Here is a 323-nt window from a genome sequence, read left to right on the forward strand (position 1 = left end):
AAGAAAGGTGGGAAATGCAGGGATATAACAGTTATAAGTTTTATCGCAAAAACGTTGTTCCATAACAGTTATAAGATGAGAAATATTTTTTTCCGTTGCCGATAAGATTTATTTCCCAATGTTTAGTTTTTACGTTGCCTCATAACAGTTACTGCCCAACGTTTATTTTGTACGTTGCCAATAAGAGTTGTTACCCAACGTTTATTTTTTACGTTGCCTGACTACAGCTTCTCTCAACGTTTTTTTTTACGTTCCCTGATAACTATTATGCAGGAGATATATTGTTTCCGTTGCCAGTCTATTTAAATATATAATTTCAATGC

This window comes from Rhagoletis pomonella, unplaced genomic scaffold, assembly GCF_013731165.1.
Source record: "Rhagoletis pomonella isolate Grant_MI unplaced genomic scaffold, Rhpom_1.0 Rhpom_scaffold_00001, whole genome shotgun sequence".
Classification (NCBI taxonomy): Eukaryota; Metazoa; Arthropoda; class Insecta; order Diptera; family Tephritidae; genus Rhagoletis; species Rhagoletis pomonella.